The sequence below is a fragment of the Sus scrofa genome, chromosome 1 (assembly GCF_000003025.6).
Source record: "Sus scrofa isolate TJ Tabasco breed Duroc chromosome 1, Sscrofa11.1, whole genome shotgun sequence".
Lineage (NCBI taxonomy): Eukaryota > Metazoa > Chordata > Mammalia > Artiodactyla > Suidae > Sus > Sus scrofa.
In genome coordinates, this window is record NC_010443.5 from 73650459 (window position 1) to 73674266 (window position 23808).

At 43.5% G+C, this 23808-nt stretch overlaps 1 protein-coding gene across 2 annotated transcripts in view; it reads left to right on the forward strand.

Moving 5' to 3' along the window:
* Positions 1 to 23808, forward strand: part of SOBP (sine oculis binding protein homolog) — a 172912-nt gene that overhangs the window by 100681 nt on the left and 48423 nt on the right. The window lies entirely within an intron of this gene.

Here is a 23808-nt window from a genome sequence, read left to right on the forward strand (position 1 = left end):
AAGTCAAAGCAGCGACAGGATGCGGGGATGTTTCCAAGTCGTGAGAGAGAGGATCTCAGCTGTGACAGGGCCTCTGTTCCAACGCAGGGTTAATTTGCTGTTCATTTTAGCATTTACAGCGAGACAAAATGAAGAGCGAGCAGGAATGCCTATTATATTTCTATTAAACGAATCTTTTGGGACCTAATGTTCTTGATTAGCTTTTGAAAACGAGTGCTCCGCAATGCATTTTCTGTTTACCTAAAGTAAACAGAGAATGAATTGTCATTTATTTAGGGATTCAAACACCGCTTTTGAAAATGAAGCTTTATGAGGGATCCAGCTCTGTTGTCCCTAAATGTTCTTTTCTTTTCAGTCGCATTAAAGCAAAACATTTGCTCCAACTAAATGAAAACACTGAAAGAGAATGAGGATGCTCACTGGGTACATTTTGAGGTAGCCTCCTGTCTGTGGAGTCTTTTGGCCAAACAGAGTCCAGCCCTGCCAGGTCTCTGCATTAGGAAATCCCACATGTAACAGTCTTTGACCTTAGCTCTGCTACCAACTATTCATTAAAAACACAGTGTCCAAAGAGCAGGAGAAGACAGAGAAAGGCAGTTCTTACTCATTCTAGCCGCAGTAGCTAGATGTTGACAGTAAGAAACTCCTCCCCAGTCCACAGTGTGCATGGTTACAACAGCATCACTTATTCTGGGTGTCGCCGCTTGACCAACCAATCCACAGACAAATTCGCTGCTTAGAAATGCAACAACATACCCCTGAAAATTTAACTCACCTTATATTTTACCTTAGGGCTCTTAAACTTCCAGGCTTGCTAGTGTTACCTGTTTGGGGGAAACCCTTTTCAGTCATTTCCGTGTTAATGTTTTACTCCATAACTCTGGTTTTCCAGCAGAAGACCACAGGGGCCATTTATGCTCTGTTTTCGTATCAAAATGCTTTTAGGAGTAGCTTACTTCATTTTAGAGAAATCGTTGAAAGTAATATGCCATGTTTGATTTTATGTTTCTATTTATTGGAAAAATGAATGTGCTTGAGTCCTGGTTGTGGTCAGTTTATACTGGAGAGAGTAAAACATATATGTGAACATCTTTTTCAGCTATCTTTAGAGAAAATGTATGTTTAGTTATTGCTGTGCTTAAACACAATATTGTGCTGGCAGTAGTTTTGAGAGATTGGTACAATCTTTGTCCTTTTAGTCAGTGTTAGAAATGCTTTATTTTGGTCAGCGCACTTTCTTGTGATAAAAGAAAAAAAAAGATTAGTAGTTCCCATTGTGGCTCAGCGGATTAAGAACCTAACACATCCGTGAGGATGTAGGTTCGATCCCTGGCCTTGCTCAGTGGGTTAGAGGATCCTGTGTTGCTGCGGCATAGGTCTCAGATGTGGCTCGGATCTCATGTTGCTGTGGCTGTGATGTAGACCAGCAGCCGCAGCTCTAATTCAGCCCTTAGCGGGAGAACTTCCATATGCTGCAGGTGTGGCCGTAAGGAGAAAGACAAGAGTAGAGAGAAAAAAAAAGTAAGCTTGTTTGGCTAAGGAGAAATGTAACTTTTTTCAGCTGTGGGAGAAGAGTGTATGGCTTGTTATGAAGCCCTGAGAAGTTATGCTTCTATGTGACAGAGATTTGTTCATTCTTAAGAGAGAAATAGGAAGTTCTTGGAGTTTTCTTAGTGCAGCTTAGAGCAAATTTTAAAAGACTCTGAGGGTTGCAAGCCCTTTTCCAGAGTGCTTTCTTGGCCTGGGGTGGGTCTGCCATCTTGCATGGTTCACTAGAGCAGAGGGGTGGTGTTTAGAAAGTGGGGGAGCTCTTTGGGGGGGTGGCGATGGATCTTGGGAGAAAGTGTTGAGGGCATGGTTACTTCTAGGCTTCCAGGGGATCAGGAACTGGCTGGAAGGCTGACCCTCTGGGTCACAGGTCCTGAGTGCTGTGAAAATGCCTGGCCAGGTAGACAGGACATGGCCTCTGACTTTATTACTGACTGTTGATTGTCTCTGCCCTTCCCCCACACTCCCAGGCTCTGCTTCTTGGAAGAGGGAGGAATATTAAGCAACCTAAACAAAAGCAAATTAGAATCCATGCCTAGAATACACAAATGTGTGTAATCAGAAGGCACTGACAAAGAAAGCATTGGCTGATAGAAAAATCTGCTATGCGACTGTCGATTTCCTGTAGGTATTGATTTGCCCATTTAAATGCCAAACTGTGATATGTGCCTTCACACTTAATGTACAACACAGATGACTAGATATTTAGCTTGGTGGCCAAGATTCTTTGGTTGGTGATTGTGCAGCAGTTTCCTTATGCTTTTTATTAATTTTGAAAACGCAAGGCTGTCAAGATGAGTGACATTAGGTAAAACTTGAGTATTAGTTGGTATGTCACAATTCAGGGTGGTCCCTCTACCTCTTCATAGCTAGGTGTGTACACACATGCACACACACACACACACACACACACACAAACACACTCGGGTGTTTTGCTGCCCTAAGTTTATGACCAAAGCAAAAAACTTTCAGTAAAAGAAAATGTGGGAAATTCATAGCACTTCAACAATACAGCTCCATGGCTTATGAGAGCCCAGAAGAGGGGACATTTAGAGCCAGCCACATGACTAGCTTTTGTCCCAGATTCCAACTCTGTTGCTGGTCCTTTTATCATTATTGCCTCATTCCTTTGGGACTAGAAAGCCTTCTCATTTCCCCTATTAAAATCTTCCTATTGATGGTGGAAATTGGATTAAGAGCCAGAGTGGGAGGAGAACCTAATCACACTGGGAGCTCACACCTTATGTCAGCCAGTCCTTGCTCAGTTCTTGAAAGTGAGCCAGGATAAGACCCAGCTTCTGCTAGCATATGATATGTATGTATATAATATAGCAGAAGCTGAGACCTTGGAGGGAGAAGACTTCTAGCTAGAAAAAAGGAAGGTTGAGAGGGTTTGGGGAAGGAAGTGAAGACAATTGACCCTACTCCCCAAGTGTTCTTAGGACCAGTCCAAAGAACATCACTATATTCAGGAAGAAGGTCAAAATAGAGTCAAAGATTAGCAGCAAGCAGTGTGGTGTAATTTGATCAGAAAGAAACCCGGTTTAGGCAGCCTGAAAGGGGAAACAAGAGAAAGCAAGCTCGGGGGAATCAGCTTGTCTTCCTTAGTTCCAGATTCCCCAGTCATTACCTAGGCAAAGTCTAACTCCTCTTGGCTTTTCCTTAGGTGCTTGGGGGTGGGAGCTTTGCAGAGGAAGGAGGAAGGGGGAAGGGACCCTTAGTTGGGAGGCCAAATAAAAATAGCATTGGGGAAGAATTCTTTCTGGTCAGTTACAATGCCAGTGTACGGAGAAGATGAAAACTATTTTAGTTTTGTGGCCTAGTGAGTAGAGCTGGTGGAGAGGAGAGATGCTTAGGCAGTTCAGTGGGCTGATGTGTCCATCTCATTTTCTTGTGGAGGCAGACAGGTAGATTCTAAGGGCTGGACCTAGGCTTTAGGAGCAACTGCTCTGTCTCAATGCAGTGTTCAATTAACAAACAGTACTGAGGATCTTCTATGTACAAGGCATTTTACTAGACAGTGCTTGTGGGAGGCGCAAATAGAAAAAGGCACAGTCCATTCCCTGAAGGGGCTTAGAGTTCAGTAGGAAGAATAGGCATGTGCAGTGTTGTAGTCATCAGGAATGTGGGCTCTCGGGTCTTCCTGAAAGTTAGAGTTTTGCTGCAGCTGGACTTTAATTTGTACCACATCCCTCTCGTGGTATAGCTAAGGATCATAGGCACAAAGGCTTAACATTTATGGTGACACATCTGGCATCATATCACATTGGATCTCCATTTTGCCTCTTGGACCTTTTTGCATTTGAGATCTTCATCTGTAAAATGTGATAGTAAAAGGTAATAGCCTCAGAGGATATTGTAAGGATCGAAAGTGTTGACATATTTAAAGCGCCTAATACATAGTAACATTCAGTACATGTTAGCTGCTATTATTCTGATCCTTCTTCCCTTCATGACTGTTACCATTATGCAGTGAGCTGTGGCCCAGAGAGCCCCAGCAAAGTTCTGGAGGACAAAGGAGGAGGAGATTATTTCCACATGCAGTAATTAGAGGCTTAACAAAAGAGGATACCTTTGATCTAGGCCTTCCATGGGTTGGATTTTGATAGTCAGAGCTGGGGTATAAGGGAGGGGGCATTCCAAATAGAGGGAAATAGCACAGGCAAAGGTTGGGAGGTGGGCAAATAACAGGCCAGGTGACTCACACTTCAGTTAGCATCTAAGTTGGCTGGAGTATAGGATTCCTGAAGGATACAGGATGAGCTGGTAGGCTAGCCATTTGCAGAACTCTGAATGACTGACACCATCCTATCAAGTCTAGACTTTGGTGGTTCTACTTTATGGAAATTCCTAGTACCTCTGTGGATTAAAAAAAAAATTATTGGAGTTCCCGTCGCGGCGCAGTGGTTAACGAATCCGACTAGGAACCATGAGGTTGCGGGTTCGGTCCCTGGCCTTGCTCAGTGGGTTAACGATCCGGCGTTGCCGTGAGCTGTGGTGTAGGTTGCAGACGTGGCTCGGATCCCGTGTTGCTGTGGCTCTGGCGTAGGCTGGTGGCTGCAGCTCTGATTCAACCCCTAGCCTGGGAACCTCCATATGCCGTGGGAGCAGCCCAAGAAATGGCAAAAAAAAAAAAAAAAAATTATTATGGAAAATTCCTAACGCAGATAAAAGTAGGGGTCATATAAGTGGACCTCCATGTACTAACAATGATCAGCTATTGATCGTGCTTCATCTACCTCTTTACCCTCTACCTATCCCATCCTTTTATTCTGCTGGAGCATCGTGAAGCAGATATGCTGCTTTGTTTATTGTTTTTGGGTTTTGTTTGTTTTGGTAAAGATTAGCACAGCACTTCACTGGCTAGAAAGAATCCATTGAGACTGATTAATTTGGGAATTGGAGCTTTGGGGCTAGGTATACTCAGAACAGATGACTCTTGGTTATGCAGTGTGTTCTTCTCTCCCTGCTCAACACAACCTTGTAAGGCTTGGACGAGCAGATCATGTTTTAAAAAAAGGTGAAAGACATGCCATGATGCTAATGATGATTTGCATCTTCTTTACTCTCAGGCCCCTGGTTCTAAATGTAGCTATTTAAAAAATAAGATGAAATCTCTTTACAGCCCAGCCCAACTCACCAGTACATGTTGCCCTCATCACAGCAACGAGGGAGAATTCTGGCTTGCTGTCAGATATTAGCACCTAGCTGATGGTGACTTCATGAGAACCCCCAAAAGGTGAAAGAAACAACCACATTTCACTTGAAACTTGAAAGGCTTTTCAACATAGGTGTAATTGACCAAAGACCTCCCCTTAATACTGCTAGTCCAGCAGAAAGCCAGATACATGCCCCAGCTCAACTTGAATTTACACACTGTTTCTTTGATGTTACAGCTGAGCAGCCCAGACACTGAGAATTAAAATTCATGGTGACACACTTGGACTCCCCTCACATCAAATAAAATATCATATGACGTATGCATGTGCAGTATGCTGTGTACGACTTTCCCGAAATAGTAATTGTAAGAGCCCCAGAGGTGTAAAATGACTCAGAAATCCCCAGGGATTGGTTGCTGTCTAGAGAGGGTGGGCCTATCCAACCTTTTTTTCTTTTCTTTCTATTTTTTTTTTTTTTTGTCTTTTTGTCTTTTATAGGGTCGCACCTGAGGCATATGGAGGTTCCCAGGCTGGGGGTCTAATCGGAGCTGTAGCTGCTGGCCTATGCCACAGCCACAGCCACAGCAACGCCAGATCTGAACTGCGTCTGCCACCTACACCACAGCTCATGGCAACCCCGGACCCTTGACCCACTGAGCAAGGCCAGGGATCGAACCTTCAACCTCATGATTTCTAGTCAGATTCGTTTCTGCTGCGCCACAACAGTTACTCCTCCAACCCTTTTTTCTACCCACCCTCTGGATCCCTTTCATCTGGAGCTATTCCTGTGTTTCCACAGTTCTCTGAACTTTTTTTTTTTTTTTTTTTAGAAAAATTGATCTTTTTAGAAAGAAAAGGACCAATCTTAGACTAATAAGCAAGGGGCAGTTTCAGTAGAGGTGGCACCATTTTGCTCTCCATCTAGACCAGCTAGATTAACACAGGCAGAGGATTAGATCCCCCCTGATCTGCCCTATTTTCTCTAGCACAGTCCTCTGTTTCCATCAGTACTGTTGTTTCACCTTGTTCCCCAGCTGGCTCTGCTGCTTCTCTCTTTTTCTTCTTAGCCTCTTGGTTCCCATTGCTGCCATAGGCTTGAGATTTACAGCCTTTTCTTCCATACCAAGGCCCTCTCCCACAGAGACCATCTCCCCCCACCTGCCGCCCATACACACCCTATTTTAACTGTTTCTTTTTACTTTCTTTCTTTGATGGGGAAAGCTGACTGCAGGAGGGCTAGAGTTCCTCTGCTTCTGCTCTGCTATAGGGACTTTTCTTGGAATGAGGTGACCCATCCCAGGATTTGGAGATGGGTTGGACACCTTGATCCATGTGAGGTCAAGGTCTCTTTGATTGGAGACCTTGACCCCTGCAAGCTCCCTTTTCTAAGGCATGGAGATCTTTGTCTTTCCCATTCCAGAGCCATTGCTCAAAAGGTCAGGGGTGTACGGTTTGGTGTGCGCTCGTGCTGGCTCTCACATAGTACATCACAGTGGTTCTTGGAGCCAGAGAGAGGTAAGGAGAATTATGTGTTCTCCAGGGGAGACACTGTGGCGTGGTGAGTAAGAGTGGATGTCCCAAACCCTGCTCTGCAGACACGCCAGCTGTGCACCCTGGGCAAGTTTCTTACTTGCCCTGAGCCTCAGTATCTTTGTCAATACGATGAAGATAAATAAAGTACCTACCTCCTAGGGTTGTTTTCAGGAGTAAGTGAAATCATTTATATGAGGCACTTAGTCTGCCTGACACATACTAAGTAAAAGTTCAACAAGTGGTAGTCTTACTACTAATAAGATCGATCTAGAAAACGGCATTAGTTTAAATAAAATCTTAAGGCAGATGTTGGGAGTACCTGCCTTTATTCTCTAACTAGAGTTTCTTCTCAGTTGGGTTGGACAGAAGCCCACATGTGATATTTTAATTTAGGACAAAACTTCAGAGAAACCCTTGAACATCCTCCCATGTGTCTATTTATGCCGGTGGCACTAGAGATGCCTGTGGCTGCACAACAAATGTTGCTGATTTGTGAGCTACTGTAATGTTAGAGTACTTTTTCAAAGAATTTAAAACTTCCAAAAAATAGTGTGTTGTTGGAGTGAAGAGCTTGGACTCTTGAACCAAGACTATTTGGTTCAGATTCAGGAAGCTCCGCACCCCCACACACTGACTGTGTGAACTTGGGCAAATCACTGAATATCTTTGTGTCTGTTTCCTTGATTGTAAAGGGAACAATGTATATATCTGGTAGGGTTGGTGTGGGGGACAAGGTACATTATGCAGAAAATTCTTAGAGCTAAGCTTTTAAAAACATTTGTGTAACTGTCAAGGAAGGTTCTGTATGACCCAAGACCCCTTGGTCTTGCCCTCCCATTTAATAGTAAAATTGTTAACCTTGGAAATATGCAGTGAAGAAAATAAATGCAAAGCTAAGGGACAAATATAATTCACACATGGAAATATCTGCATTTGCAAGTGGATGCGCCTCTAATATGCTTGTTAAGGGAAGGAGTCAAGAAACCATCCTTTGTGGTGTGCCTCCATCATGCTATTATGCTTGGTCTTTATAGACCCTTTTTAAAGACCCTGTATGCTCTGTAACTTTGATAGTGGATATTATTTCCATTTTACAGATGGGGAAATTAAAAATCAAGGATGTTATGTTCCTTGCCCTGAGAGAGGGGAGAGGATCCTGTGAGAGAGCACAGAGCCTAGATTTGACCCACAAATCTAGGTCAAGACACACTGCCACCTTTTCAAGGTGGGGACTGGTTCTGATGCATCCATCCATCCCAGGGTGAGACAAGGGGTTCAGTCTGTGTTTGTGGGATGAGGGACTTAACCATTTAATCCAGAATCACTCTGTGTAGCTTCTTTATGATAAGAGTTCTTTGGTAGCATTTGGAAACCATTCGAATGAACGTCTGTGGGAATATTAGAAAGGAAAGCTTATTTGAGAAGGTATGTCAATGTTTGAGAATTTCCAGTGAATACTAAATTATAGAGAAAGGAATCAAACTATGTATTTTTAAATTTGGTAGTCTATGGAGTTCCTGTTGTGGTGCAGTGGAAACCAATCTGACTAGGAACCATGACGTTTCAGGTTCAATCCCTGGCCTCCCTCAGTGGGTTAAGGATCTGGTGTTTCCATGAGCTGTGGTATAGGTTGCAGATGCGGCTTGGATCTGGTGTTGCTGTGGCTGTGTGTAGGCTGGCAGCTGTGGCTCCGATTTGACCCCTAGTCTGGGAACCTCCATATGCCGCAGGCGCAGCCCTAAAAGGACAAGAAAACCTAAAAAAAAAAAAAAAAAAAAAGACAAAAAAAAATTTAGTAGTCTATAGAAAATATACTTTCCAAGGTAATATAAACATTTGAGTGGGTTTTTAAAGACCTGACAGTAGTAGATGATATATGATAAGTGCTAAATTTTCTTTTGAAGATTTTGATTCTTATGATCAGCAAGGTCGCTTCAGAAAGGCCTGGCCTCTTTTGACTTGGTGGGATTGTATTCCTCTGGGTGAGCTGATCTATTTCCTTCAAGACCTCTGGCCATCAGGTAGCATACTGGGGTTAGGTCTCAGTGACGTTTTTCCTCATTGTTTTAATTGCTAGAACTGAACAAGTACCTAAAATACCAAAGAGAATTCACCTCTGATGGCTTGCCAGAAACTCTGGATCATATATCAGGCAAAACCAGAAAACCAGATAGGATGTCAATTATCAATATAAAAGTGCACAAGAAACCAGCCAGAACTAGTATTAATCATATTTAGTCATATGCTTGGTTTCTAGCTAGAAGAACAAGCTAATAATGGAAGCCTCTTGGGAGAAAAAGGGAAGGGTATAAAAAATATTTGGAGTTGAGAAGAATGACATATGCGAGCAATAAGAGAGGCAAGAAATTGGAGATGGGAGTGTTGGGGGGATGGGAAGTGGTGAGGGAATTTTCAAAGAGAAGAAGAAAGAGAGAAGGCTATGATTAAGCTGCACATAAGCAGGTTTGGGCAAATAAGGTCTTTAAAGTAATGCATTTTCTCACTGCATTTGGCTTGAAGTGTCTTTTTGTAATCACGTTTTTTGTACACTTCCTACTCTTCTGATTTGAGGTATCAGACTTTCTTGGAGGGCTCTCTTCCCAGCTTCTCCTCCCCGGCCACGTACAACCAGAAGTTGAGATTTCCTCTTCTAAGTCCACATGAGCCTCCCCTGGCTGAGAGCTCTGTGAGGCGAGGCCTTTGTCTTTCCTCGCAGTACCCCTGAGAACCATGCCTGCCTAGTCCATATTTAATGGATTCTAAGATGTGCTTTTCCCGCCTAACATTTTAACATCTTGGAAATGGGATTTGTGTGTTACAATTGATGACCTGTCATTTTTTTTTTTTTCAATTGGCAATGTTTTTCCTCGTGGTATAAAATAATAACATCTCAACAGTCAATGGTGATACAGATTCAATGAACTGTGGAGGTAGGTGCCAAAACATTATTTGTTGGATGAATGCATGCAGTAACTTGGCCCCTGGTTCTAGTTCAGGTAAAAATGAAATGCTTAAGGTTGGTTCTGAATTGTGCACTGGCCCCAAGCCAAGAGGAGTGGAAGGCTGTCCTGTGGCTATCTTGGCTGGGCATTTTACTGGTGTATACTTTTCCCTTCAGTGGAGCAGATAGATGGCATTGTTATAATTTCAAGGGAAATGTTGAACCACTTAAGACACACCCCTGATAAGTCAGATTTAAAATAACAAGCAGTCCTTTTGCCTTAATTATCCAGAAAATTGCTTAATGTTCTGCTTTAGATTGCATATCCATCCGTATTTCTCTTGAAAATTTATGAAGTTACATTGGTAGAGAAACAATGGTTTCTCTCTCATTCTCACTCAATACCACAAGCTGTAGATTTAGGATAGAATATGTTGGGTTTTTTTTTAAATTAGCATCTTTTAACCCATCATCACCATCAACACCATCATCTCTTAGAGAGGTTCCTACTCTACAGAAGAGACAAGTACACACATGTGTACACATTTCCTACACTTCAGATTTTTTAATCTACCTTCGGGTGTCAACTTCTGTAGGTAAAGTCACACCCTAAATTTAAGTGTGTGAAATACTCTGCTGTTTTATAGTGTTCAGATCTCAATATACTTTGGCTTCCTTTGAATGGAAAATTTGAATTTGATTCCAGTATTGCCCCAGCAGCTGTTATACTCTCTTCTTTGTGTGAACATGGAAGGGAAAACCACACACATATTTTTTAATGTCAAAGCCCAAGATGAAAAGGGAGGCAATATTTAAATATTGAGCATATGCAAGGATAAGGCTTTCATATGTAAATTATCCTGATTATTAAGATATATGAAATACTTTGGGGGTCTCCATTATATAGCCGTCTCAAGCAGTGGTGTTTTTAACTTCTAAATCATCTGATAAATGTGTTAGCCATTTCTGGCTTAGAGAAATATTTCCGCATTTGCCAGATAGCTTGAATTTTGAAATTATGTGACATCGTCGTGTATATACAAGTATAAAATATAGTATATGAAGGCAAATTTTTATGTCCCATGCAGAGTCGTGGATACATACATAAGGGAAGATGAAAATAGACTAGAGCATTACAGAAGTGCTTATGAGCCTATGGCATTTAATCACTTATGCAGTATTTGGTATAAACATCAAAAACATAATTTGATGTTTATACATGAATACATAAAAATAAATAACATGGAAAAATAAAGTTGTAGTGAAATTTTCATTTTCACTTTTCCTTAACATTTTTATTTTTTTATTGTTATTACTATTTTTTTTAGGGCTGCACTCATAGCATGTGGAGGTTCCCAGGCTAGGGGTCAAATTGAGCTACCGCTGTCAGCCTAAGCCACAGCCACAGCAACGTGGGATCTGAGCTGCATCTGTGACCTACACCACAGCTCACGGCAATGCCAGATCCTTAACCCACTGAGCAAGACCAGGGATTGAACCTGCAACCTCATGGTTCCTAGTTTGCACTGAACTCCGTTTTTTTTTTTTTTTTTTTTCCAGGGCAGCATTTTAATTTTTAAACGATGTTCTGACTGTCATCAAATCAGCCAAATTGAAAATTGAGCTGTATCAGTGGAGATAGCTGGTCTTGATAATTCAAACCCCAAAGACCTTTTCTTGAGGGGTACATTCTCTTGTGTGTTTGGTCTGAAGTGTTTCTTATATTTCTAACTTATTCTTTTGTGTAGAAAGACAATATCTATAATTTAATGCAATCTCTGTAAAGATTTGAAACCTTTTTAAAAAAAAGCTGAGTATTTAGTGTCATGGGTATATCTCAGAAAGTGGAATTACTATGAGAATAGGTGGTTATGGGGTGGGTATGTGACCCAGATTTTGAAGATATTTGTCTTTCAATTGACATACATTTATTGAATCCCTACTGTCTCCCCAGGGCTGTGCTTAAAAGGCACACGTTGTAGTGCAAACCAAATATAAAATATGGATCCTTCTCATAAGGAGTTTATATGCAAACAGTGAGCTTCCAGTGTATATTAAAGTGCCAGATGGGGTGGAATGGTGATTAGAGAATAGAAATACACATTAACATATTATGTGTGCAGAAAGGAATATGGGGTCATTTAATGGGGAAAAGATGGTGGACTGGGGCCACCAGGAGTAGATCCTCTGAGGAGGTGGGGCCTGGGCTGGTCCCTGCAGGGGGGATGGACAGTGCAAGTGTACCTCAGAGGAAGAGAAGACTATTGGTAGAATGATGGGGGAGAGAGGTGAGCAGGGAGCATGAGCGGGCCACTGCCTGGACCAGCATCCTTCTGTGAGTGGTGAGAACTGAGTTAACTTGGTAGGTTATAGTCAGATAATAAAAACGGTGAGAGCTAAGCAGCTAATTTTACATTTGGTGTTTTAGGCTATGGGGATGTGTATTAGGTACCCGAGCCAGGAAGAACTGTTATGAAAGCAGTGCTTTCACAGCTGGGAGGATGAGAGCGGCAAGACTTCTAGGAGGCAGTTAGAACAGTCCAGGCACACTGTGATGAGGACAAAGGCTTCTCACAGCTGGAAAGGCAAGAAAGAGACTGCAAATGACTGTCCAGAATTATTGGCCATCAAGGTCTTATGACCATGTTAATATAAATAACTGGCAAAGAGTTCATCTCAAGCCAATTTTCTTATAAATTTAGATTTTGGATAAGAATCTCAATCAGGTGAGTAGCCAGTTGTCTGCAATCGGAAAAACAGAGATCAAAGTAGAAGCAAAAAACTGACTTGTGATCCAGAATGATTCAGGGATCAGTGTGATTTAACTGTAAAAACAAAAACATGAGGGGAAAACAGGCTCTTACGTTCGGGTTAAAGAGGGATAGAATCTCCCTTAACAAGGGTGCAGTAACCCCTTCCCTCAGAGAACAGCACAGAGACAGTGCCACACATGTGCCCTGGAGTCACAGTGACTGGGCTATGGGCTGGCTAGCTTTGTGGCCTTGGGAAGGTTGGTTTCTGGATCTGTAAAACAGGAATGATAGCCATGTACGCCATTTAGAGTTGCTGTAAAAGCTAAATGAGATAATACATTTAAAGGGCTTGGTATATAATAAACACTCAATAAGAGGTAACTAATAAAGGGAATAAAACCCCTTTTTGTTGTATTCAGCTCTTGAGAGAAAGAAGGAAATGCCAATACGTAAAACTCACGTGAGAATTTAGACTCCTTCCTTTTTTTTTTTTTTTTTAAAGAGAACAATCTTATGACACATAGGATTAGACTGTGTGGATTTAGCTTACTCTTTTTTTTTTTTTTTTTTTTTTTGTCTTTTGTCTTTTTTGTTGTTGTTGCTATTTCTTGGGCCGCTCCCGCGGCATATGGAGGTTCCCAGGCTAGGGGTTGAATCGGAGCTGTAGCCACCGGCCTACGCCAGAGCCACAGCAACGCGGGATCCGAGCCGCGTCTGCAACCTACACCACAGCTCACGGCAATGCCGGATCATTAACCCACTGAGCAAGGGCAGGGACCGAACCCGCAACCTCATGGTTCCTAGTCGGATTCGTTAACCACTGCGCCACGACGGGAACTCCTAGCTTACTCTTTACACATTGTCCATGTACACAGGACTCCAGAAGGAAAACTGGTATTTATCTGGTAATGACCCTAAAGGTTTTTAAGATCTTCATCAGAGAAAAGACATCTTACTGAATTTGCTGTCTTTACTAAGATAGAGTATTAGACTAATATAAAATGGTCTTGGGGGTGGGTGGGGAGGGAAGTCTTACCCAAAAAGAACTTGCTAGTTAATCCCCCAAATTAAATTATAATCTCACATCCCCTCATATTCCTAATTACCTATTTAAAATCCCACTTTTCTTTTGGAAGTAAACACTGTCAACTTCTTTGTTCATATGCTGATAAGTTTCAGAATATAGCCTTTAGGCACTTAATAATTGATTTGATAAATCAGTTTGCCTTTGGTCTGATTTTGCTGTCTGGAATTCATTTGGGACTTGTTATAGTTGTAACAATGAAAAAAAAAAAAGAGCAAAAATCCAAAATCATGTGAGCAAAATGTCATTAAGTGAACATGATGACACTTGAGAGCATCTCTCATGGTTAGAACTCCTAACTCCTTTGAAATTGTTGGGCTGCCTCTCCCCTACACAGGTTAACAAGGTCATGTTTAAGATTAAAATGAGCTGCAGGACGATAAATTGCCCATTATAGCAGAAAAACATACAAACAGAAAATGGGACCTAATGCCTTCCCACATGCCCTGATTTTTTTTTTTTTCTTTCTGAGCCTAATACACCTATTTAGTCTATGTAGTTTTAGCTTTAGTTATGGTTTCTAAAATTACAATATGTGTGAGGATTGGAATTTTGTTCTTCCAACAGGAGTTAGAGTATATGTAAAATGCTTTTCTCTCCTCCTTCCGGGAATGGATCTCCCTCCTCTCTGGGTGTCTAGGCCCTCTGCAGTGGTCATGCCTCTCACGGGGCCCATGATGGGAATGGATCCTTCCAGAACAAGCAGCATCATAGCTTTGCATTCAACTGGCTCTCACGTCATCAAAGTGCTGGCTCCAGCAAACGATGAAAGTATAATAATGCCTTTTTAGATTGTGAAACTAACCATACAGAGTTATTTTTAGATTTGGAAGAACAACTTAAAAAATGTGGTTGAATCCACGGGTGTTGTTGTTTTTTCATGACCACAATGCCTGAGTTTACATTTTAAGTTTTCTATTGCAAGAAAAGAGTGACAGGACTGTTAAGGATACTGATGAGTAGAACAAGAAACCTGGGAATAGACAGAGGTTCTGGAATCAGTTCTCCTTTATTCTCAGCTGCCATCATTGCCATCTCTTTGGCTTACTCTGGCCATGCATTAACATCTCTTAACTGTTTCCACAAATTAAATAGAGAACTTTATGCAAGTAGCACACACCGTGATGCTTTCCTCAAAGCCCACATCCTTCCATCATTCAGTCAGCAGGCTTTTATTGAGTACGCACAATGCCCCAGGGCACAGGAGCATCTTGGATGGGTATGCAGCAGACTCCATCTTCACAGAATTTCCTCCCTGTTTTTTTATAAGTTCTTTGTACGTTTACTTTATTATATATCTAGATAGATAAATAGATAGATAGATGGAGACATAAATAAGTATAATAGAATCATCTTGCTTAAAGCCCTTGAATAGGTGCTTAAGAAATAATGATTGTATGTATGAATGAATGAACAAGCGATACTGCCGTGGCTCGCTTTTGGCATCTCTCCACAGTCTGCTCAGACTCCAAGGTCTCTCCTGTGTCTAGGCAGTTGTCAGGGATGTCTGGAATGCAGCAACATCACCGAGTCGAGTTCCTCTCTGACAGATTGTCCGTTTCTTGGGCAGAAGGAATGGTGGCAAAAGATGTAGGAGCCACGTATGGGCTCAGAACTATCAGGAGCTCCCTCTTGAAACTATGGCATATCTCATCCTCCCCTCTGACTCCAGCCACCCAGCTTTGTCTCCCAAACGAGAGAGCGGGGCCTGAAAAAGAGTTTTCTCCAAATTGCATTCAACACCCACATTCATGTTTATGTTTGAATTCAGCTCCTCGACAAGGTATCAGATGTAGTACTCAAGGCATTAGATTTAAAAATATGTATTTTTTCATTCTTTTTGAACTAGTTAAGATTTTGAATGAAAGAATGGCTTTGGAAACATGACTCCATTCCTAAGTTTAAGTGAGACACTAGCTCAAGCTGTTCTAGCATGGCAAGCAAAGCTTCCAGAAACCCCCCTACCCCTTCCAGCTCCCTCTCTCTTTAGGTGATTTTCATCCAAGACGTCAGGTGGGTCTAAAATGTAGTTTTCCCTGGAAGCCTCATTCTGCTGAATTGGCCCCATAGAATTATTCTACTTCTTTTTGAAATAGAACAATGCAGTCTTGAATTTTATTACAGAATTTAATACCAATAATTACTTAAAGTTTAATGAATTTCACTACTGACTTAATTGCTTTTGAGTAGTTCCACTTAACTTATTAAAAAGAAGCAAGGACATATTCATTTAATGAGCAGCAGAAGTCTTGCCCTCACATCTGCCTACATTCTCTTTTCAATTAATCAATTATAGTCCGATGGTGTGTAATTACACATTAAGAAAGTTATTGGCTAGCGCAGCATGCCTGTCCCGGGGGTCTCATGAATACACTAATATAACACACCTGTAATGACCTGCGCTCAGTTCTGCAAATTATACTCATTTCTCTCCCTCTCTTCCTCTCTCTTTGCTGAATGAAGATGAGAGCAATTACCATTAACTTTTTGAGTCGCATCTAGTCAATGTGATGTAGAGAAAGTGAAAAAGAAAGACTGAAACAAAAGTAAAAATGAGTGCAAAGACAATCTCCAAGTGTGAGCAATCTCCCTTTTGAAACTATCGCCCTGAGACCTGCCCTGCCATTGCAGCCATGGTCGTCCATCAGAACGGTGTCTACTGAATCATACCGAATACCTGAGAAAATCAGGCCAGCATTTTTTGAACTCAAATAGTGTGTTGCTTCCCAGCTTCCTTCATTCTCCTGATGAGAGAAATAGGAAAACCTTTTGAAATCACATTCAGGCAAATTTGCTTGGCTTATTTCAAATCAAACCAAAGTCTGGAACTGATCCTTGTGCGGGAGCGCTAAGCCTCCGCATAGCAACTAAGCTGCATTTAAAAAAAAAAAAAAAAAAAAAAAAAAAAGAAAGAAAGAAAAGAAAGAAAGAAAAAAGAACCCACTAAAAATGCAGCACAAACAAAGAGCAAATTTTACTATGTTCATGGCCTAAAGGCTCTTGGTTATGTGAAGGGGTCTATTCCAGTGTGTCTTTCTGATTTATGCTAAATCAGTAAAACCCTACAAGAACCTCTTAATCCAAATTATATAGTGAGAGGCATTCTAAATGCCTAAACCAACCAAGTGATTTTAAGCAAATGCCCCGTTAAAATAAGCTTTTGATGTCTGCACAACTCCAACTCAAGAAGCAATCTGTTGACATTTTCGGCAAATGCTATCTTCGTCTGAGACAGAGGCAGCCGTGGCTTCTTCAGAGTATTTTTCAGAGTAAAGTGATTCTTCTCCCCTTCCCTCCCTCCTACCTCACAAAAACCCTGCTTCTATTATCTCCTCATGGAGGTACTGACAAGGTCAAGTCTACTGTGATTAATGGCTGTCCATCAGGCTAGAAAGAAGGAGACATTGGTACTCGGCTAGCAGATGCTCATGAACATGCAAATGAATGTGGTGAGCTTCCTTGGTAGGGAAGGATTTGCTTTGTTGATGTTTTTAACTCTACAGCCAATTTTGGGTATTCTGTGCGCTGTTTTCCCTGCTTCCAGCCACTGACCGTGCATATCCCACCATCACTTGGGCAATGCCTGCCTCTCCTGGGGATGCCCAGGACTCCACTGGCCCAGAACAGAGGATGTGTGTCAGTGGCAGAGGCACCCCGTGTACTTTCAGGGTGTGTCCTTTCCTGGCACTCCTGGCCTGTCGGGACAAATGTCTCTGCCGAAGGGGCTGTCTTCCTGTGTGGGCTCCACTTGTGGCATCTCGTGGGCCTCTATGGGGTTGAATTGTAAATAGTGGCCACCACATAAAACATGCCATCTGTACCCCTGTGGGTAGTAGGATGGAACACAAAAAAGATTTATTCCAGGAATATGAACTGATGTTTACAGACATGCCGGGGCTGGCTTTGAAAACACAGTGGAAAACTGTCTCAAAAGCAGTTTAAGTACCATGTAATAGAAGTCTGAAGAAAATGCTCTAGGAGCATGAAGGAAACCTCTATGCCCAGGGCGATGCTCCAAGCTGGTATATCCACACCAGCCCCCTTCACCCAGGGATAGGAGGTACCGCGAGGGAAGGCGGGGCCAGAAGTCAGAGCGTGCCTGTGGCTCTCATGCTTTGGGGGCCTAGAGTTGCCCCAACCCGAACCCCTGTAATAATTCCTTAAAAACTGGAAGGTAAGGAGATACATTTGGACTGAGCAAATTAGATTGCCATGGTGGGAAAGCTTCCTCATTTGCTGGGCTGGGATTCAGGGCTGTACTGGGGGGCATTATACCCACAGGCAGACACAGGCACCATGGCTATCAGAGTGATGATCACCCATCCCGAGATTTGCACAACCTTTCCAGTTTCACGTATATCGTCTTTCCTCAGAAATCAGTGGTCCTCAAATAAGCTCTGGGGCCCAACATTTGGAAGTAAGTGTGACTCTTGAGGACGCTAAGATATTGGCCTCTTTAATCCCAGTTGTGTGAGCTGGGAATAATTTTTGCCATCTATAGTACACAAATGAGATATAAAGTCCTGAAGAGTTTAACAAATATATTGTCAAGCTAACTAAGCAGGACAGAGAGTTTCTTGTTTCCCATTCATATTCCTTTGCTGCTTGCCCATTGTGATTTTGTCGTGTTTGAATGCTTGCTAGCAAACACATCAGCCTCAGTCTGTGAGTTGAGTCCTTTCCTCCTGAACTTGGGTCATTTTTGTGTATGCAGCCTGTGGTTACTATCTTGTGATGTGAGTTTGTGTCTCTGCACAGCCTGTTCTGGAGACCTGGCCACTGCGTTTATGAAGAGACTGGGAACTCACCCAAAAAGATGGTGCCTCACGTTTCTAAACTCAACCCCACATCTCTACTGCCACCCCAGTTGTCACCTATTTCCCTTTATCACCCCCTTCCCTTCAGAAACCAAGAAGGGTGAGGGCAGGGGAGAAGCAGCCTGTCTTGGCCTTCCCTACTATGTGGACGTCTGTGAGGGCGCCCCCTCGTGGCTTGTGGTATAATAATGCTATCTCAGTTGGCCCTCAAGTTGGATCCTGTGTCTGATCCCAGGCCTGCAAATTGTGCCAGCACTTTGGGACCTGTGAGTGTGATATTTTAAGATTCTCTGAGCCAGACGGCTGGTGTGTGTGTGTGTGTGTGTGTGCGTCCGCTCACGTGGGCGTGCATGTGCATGCAGCAATTTCTACTGAAGTTTTGAGTCAGTGAGGGCTTTTCTATCACAGGACTGTGAAAAGCTTCAATGTGACATTCCAGTTCATAAAAGTTTTTCAGCCACCTGCCTGCAGGAATTTCTCCCTGGCTGCATTTCTCCACAGGTTCTGGTCACCTGTCAGCCTGCTCAGAGCCATCTTCCCCTCCTCCTGTTTCCTTCTCTCACCTTTCTGCCCGTTCCTGCCCCATGCTCACGTTTTCCTCAGCTTTTTATGCTGAACGTAGCAGCCATCCCTCAGGCAGCCTTTGTGCTTCCTCTGTTCTCTGGGTACATTTCCCTTTTGTTCTCATATACTATATACTATAATATCTTTTTCGAATTCCCAGTGGGAATGAAGCAAGTCAAAGGAGGGCTGACGCTTGTGCCAGTGTGTTAAAGACCAGGCAGCTGCCATTTCTAGACCCATGGGGGGCCAGCAGGGCTGAAGCGCGGGGGTGGGGGGAAACCCCATAGGTGGTGAAGCTCAGGAGTCACTGCCTCTTGCTTAGTTAGCTATCCTTCTCCTACCAGAGGTTCTCCTGCCATAGCTAAATCTTGAAGGCTTCTAATTAAAGCTGAGGAAAATATATAGGAGAAAATCCTAAATTTGCAAAACCAGTGCATTAACATTTTTCCTCAGTGGTCTGGGAGGAAACAAAACTGATTTGATTGCAGTAGCAGCTCCAGCTGGGCCAGCTTACAGGCAGTGGTGTCCTCTGGAGCTGCATTTGAGATCCACCCGCCCAGTCTCCGCAGGATGTGTGAAGCTTTAGCATCCTGGTCTGGCTCCCAGACTGCCTCTGGCTCCAGGAAGCAATCCCAAGTCTTTCCTCAGGCTACAGGCCCTGGTTTAGGGTTCAGAAGATGTGGTCCCCTTGACTGTGGGCTGACCCTCCCACCCCAACCTGCCCATTGCCCCTTGCTGTCAGAATGTGGTCACCCACCCACCTGCATCCTAAGCTCCCACTGGGGCCTTGGCAGGAATGCAGACTCTCAGGCCCCACCCCATTTTCCTGAATCAGAACCTGCATTTTAACAAGATCCTGGGGGAGTCACGTGCACCCTAAAGTTTGAGACGCTCTGGGCTAGGGTATGATGTTTGATTTTTATCCTGTAAATTTGGGTCTGGGTCAGTGGGCTTATCATTTTAGGACATGTGCCCACAAGGCATTCAGAACTTCACACGCTGCCCTCCTTCTCCTGCTGGGGTCTTATTCATAGCCAATGAGAAACTTACTGCGTGCAGCAGATAGATTTCTTCCTCGCAGCTGAGAAGTGTCTTGCTGGGAGTCTCTAGAAGGAGCAGATTGGGGATTGGTGACAGTAGGTGGGACGGGGGACACAGCCTCAAGAGAATGCAGCTGCTTGGGAAGTTCTGTCCACTGCTTCACCACCTCTTGAAGTATGAGTCTTAGGGCTCCAATTTAAGAAAAAAGGTGAGGCAGCTCATGGGAAACTGGATCCCAAACTGCTTCTGGTGCCTGGAATTTGGGCTTCCTTGTTTAATCCCTGGATGGAAAAGAGAGAGTTCCCGTGTGACCTCTTGCCCTGGGGGAGGTGGCTCAGCCAGGTGGGGTGGGAAGTGGAGTCCACAGACCAGGCAGGGCCTGCACCAGGATTCGCCCCCTTGTTTTCTGCCAGGAGGACCAGAAGAGGTTGGCCTTGGCTGGCCTCCCTCTGCTCAGGCAGATGAACATGTGCTGTGGGAAGGTAGCCAGGTCATTCCCAGTCCCTGCCACGGGATTTCAAAGTAGCTGTCCACCGTGGTGCCCAGCTTAGGGCTTAGCACCACCCCCGTCCCTCCTCCCAGCACCGTGTGCACTGAACAGGTGAGGGAGCTTAGCACATGGCCGCCTGGGAGGCCTTAGGTTTCTCATAGTCTGGGGACAGAGTCTGTTGTCCATACCAAGAAAGGGGGCTGGGAAGAAGGTGTGTGTGACAGGGGATTAGGGCCAGTGAAGCTGACCTTAAGTCCATTCACAGGGATGTGCTCTGGGTGATGTTATTAATATGGCTACTGTACATTTTCCAGGGCACCTGCTTTCAAATGTTCTGCCCATCGCTATAAATCATCAAGATCACTTAGGGCTCCAGCCATACGTCCCAGTCTGCCTTTCACACCCCACCCATGGCAGAACAAATATAGGTCACATCATGTGTCCTGATTTCTTTTTTTTTAGGCAATTGATGACAATTTATTGCACAACAGGAAATGGACAGTTAACTTAAAGGATCATGTCTCTGGCCACCTGGAATTTCTTGGACAGGCTCAATGTAAAATCTTCTGACCTGTTATCATTAAGCTCCCGAGGAACACTGGTGCGCCTCCAGCTGGGCCCTCATGTTCTGCTGTTGATGTCATATATTGGCATTGTTGCAGAAAAATAAACAAGTTAATGAATAGAATTTTTTCCATTTAGGAGTTTTTCTCCTAAAATCCCAAAGATGTGGTTCAGCCTAGGACCACATGATTTTTACCTCAAGCTGGTAAAACATCTCCATCCTTTTCAGCCTCTCTCAGCTGTAGAGCACATGGACTTTGCTTCCTTAGGAAGCTTGGAGACCAGCAGTCTCTCAAATGTCGCGCTCCATGTTAACCACAGTTACGGTTGATTCTACCATTGGGCTGAGGTCGGGGAGCTATGTTGGGGAAAATCTGGTGGTACTGAGAGATGGGAGTAGGGAATGAAAAATAATAGGAAAACGCCTGGGAAGAAAGATCCAGGCTTTGACTGCAGTTCTGAACCAGGATACCAAAGTCGAGGTCCTAAGGCTTTGGAGTCCCAGCTCTGCTGATCAGCTATTGTCCTTGGGCAAGTTACTTTACTTCTGAGTCTCTGCTTGTTCACTAGCACAATATGAACAATAGGGAGTTCCTGTTGTGGCCCAGTGGAAACAAATCCGACTAGTGTGCATGAAGATGTGGCTTCGATCCCTGGCTTTGCTTAGTGGGTCGGGGATCCGGCATTGCCATGAGCTGTGGAGCAGGGTGCAGTTGTGGCTCGGATCCCACATTGCTGAGGCTGTGGTATAGACCAGAAGCTGTGGCTCTGATTTGACCCCTAGCCTGGGAACCTCCATATGCTATGGGTGCAGCACCCCCCCCCCAAAAAAAGAATAATAGTATATACGTTAAAGGGCTATTAAGAGGATTAAATGAGAAAGTATACATAGTATGAATAGCATATTATGAGAACTCGGTAAATGATAGTCTGATTATTTAAAAAAAGTTTTTCTTCTAATTTTTTTAAAGCATTTTATACTTGGTACCAATTATAGCAAGCATATGCTAGCACTTGACAAAATGAAGAAGCAATAGAAAAAAAAATTAGTATGAAGAACTCAGGAAGAACTGATTATGTGTAGTCCAGCAGTCTTTTGTGTGCATGTGGACAGTATGTGGCTTGAGGTTGGGTTTTCTTGACTGCGTACATGCACTGCCATTGGTATCATCAATGTTCTGGGTATAACATCGTTTTCAGTTTAGCTGATAGAATTGAGCAGATCAGCATTTTATGCTGTCCTCTGACCAAATGTGAGAGGCTTTGTGTCAAGCAGGGTCCCTGTGGCTGCTGGAGCTTCGGACCTCCCTTGGGGTCCAGCTGGAGAGAGGAGGACAGCTTGGTAGCCATGAACACGCTGGGATTTGAGGGGATGTTTAAGGGGAAGGGATAGGCCACCCACCCACCTGAAATCCTACCATCCAGGGTTGGTTTCTTTGGGTCTCACTGCTATCTAAGGGAAGAGTCTTGATTTGACATTTGGGGTTTTATTTGCCTGGCATCAGTGCCCTGAAAGAAGGATAAATAACCAAGGGGGAGACAGACTGTTGAAGGAGAAGGTAGGACAGCCAGCCTACCTCTCATATGTCATAGTTCAGTTCAGAACCAGTCTTGTCTTTTCTTTGACAGCCCAGGGGAGCAAAGTGCTGTCTGTGACTTGGTGGGAACTTTCTGTGTTGCTGCCCACCTCCACCTCGGCTCTTCCTAAATGGTGATCTCCGGACCGGGCATGATGAATGGGAAAAATGAGGGTGGTGTTTAGGTACTTTACAGGGAGGTGTAAGGTCCCAGTCCTTTTCTGGGAAGGATGATCTTTTCTTCCCGAGATTGTCTTTCAGTTTTGTGGTACTGAAATGTCTCTTTTCTTTTTTTAAAAAATGAAATCGCAGTGATAATAAAGAGTGGTTTTTCTAAAGTCTTTAGGCAAGAGACTGACATAGGGAGGCAAGCTTAAAAGCTGTTTTTGAGTTTTCACTGACTATGGAATCCAAAGCCAGGGAAGCACTTAGTGCCCAGTGACCTTGCTAGGACATGGTCGTATCTTTTAAAATGAAAGCTTTATGTTTGCAAGGCTTTTCCATCAGATCCTATATGCAAAGCCGTCAGGAGATGAGTTAAGAAACAGACATTGCCCTCAAGAAGCTAAGAGGCTAGGACAGACAAGATAAGAACTCAAGTGACATCAGAAATTACAGTGACCTGAGATTTGAGCAAGCGAAAAAGTGCCAAAGAGGGGTCCCAAGGAGGGACTAATCACCTCCTAGTGAGAACAGGGAGTCAGGTGAGTCTGTTAGATTTGGCTTCAGAAAGCACGCCTTGGGCTGACCCAGAAACAAGGGGGCATCCATCCCCTTTGATCTGTTCTTTATCCTCCTTCCCAAAGAAAAACCTAGGGAGTATCATACTTACCCCACAGCTATTCACACCCTAACTGCTGCTTTCAGTATTTCATGGAAAGTGAGGCCAGACTCTCCCTTAGGCTTGTGATCTCAGCTGATTTTTGGTTATATGTCTACCAGTTAAAAAAAAAAAAAAATTGGATGCCCTAATATTTTCTTTCACCACTTCAGGGGATGTCTTTTGCACCCTCTGGGGTACCCTGCCCCACTTCAAAGATCAGCACTCTAGAGAAGAGCACATAGGCTGTTGAAAGAGACTGGGTTTTATAGTAGTAGCTCCTCTAGATAAGGAGAGCCTCAAGATGTATACCCTAGGCTACATATCCTATTCCTGAGCAAATCTCTAGAATGCATGGATGTCTCTGAATGGTAGAGAGAAATTCCAGAACCGTGGGGCACAGTACTGAGAATCAGC